This window comes from Setaria italica, chromosome I (assembly GCF_000263155.2).
Source record: "Setaria italica strain Yugu1 chromosome I, Setaria_italica_v2.0, whole genome shotgun sequence".
NCBI lineage: Eukaryota > Viridiplantae > Streptophyta > Magnoliopsida > Poales > Poaceae > Setaria > Setaria italica.
The window spans coordinates 25,271,893-25,272,341 of NC_028450.1; positions in this window are offsets into that span (position 1 = coordinate 25,271,893).

Here is a 449-nt window from a genome sequence, read left to right on the forward strand (position 1 = left end):
GTGATTGAACAATGGTGGGCGGTACGAGGAAGATTGCTGCGCTTTATGAAAAATTAAAAGCTGCAGCTTCCGGGTCAGGTACACGGTCAGACGCATCGAGAGGTCGAGGAAGGCGTCGAGGGAGGGGTGGAGGCAGGGGTGACGCACCCGTGGAGGAAGCGGTGGGGGCACAGGTCTTGGCTAGAGGCAGGGGTCGGGGCAGGGGTCGAGGAAAGGGTAAAGGGGTGAGGGCCCCGTCGCCTGTGCCTTCGTCGTCGTCGGAGGAGGAGGAGGAGGAGGTACCCTCCGCGCACGCCTCTAGTGATGAGGCGGAGGTACAGGAGGAGCAGGAGCAGCAGAGGGAGGAGGGGGAGGAGGCAGGGGAGGAGGGAGGGGAGGAGCAGTCCAAGATTTGGTTGCGAGGTCCCTCGTCCCTCCCGAGGCGACCCATCCCTGATCATTTACGCCCC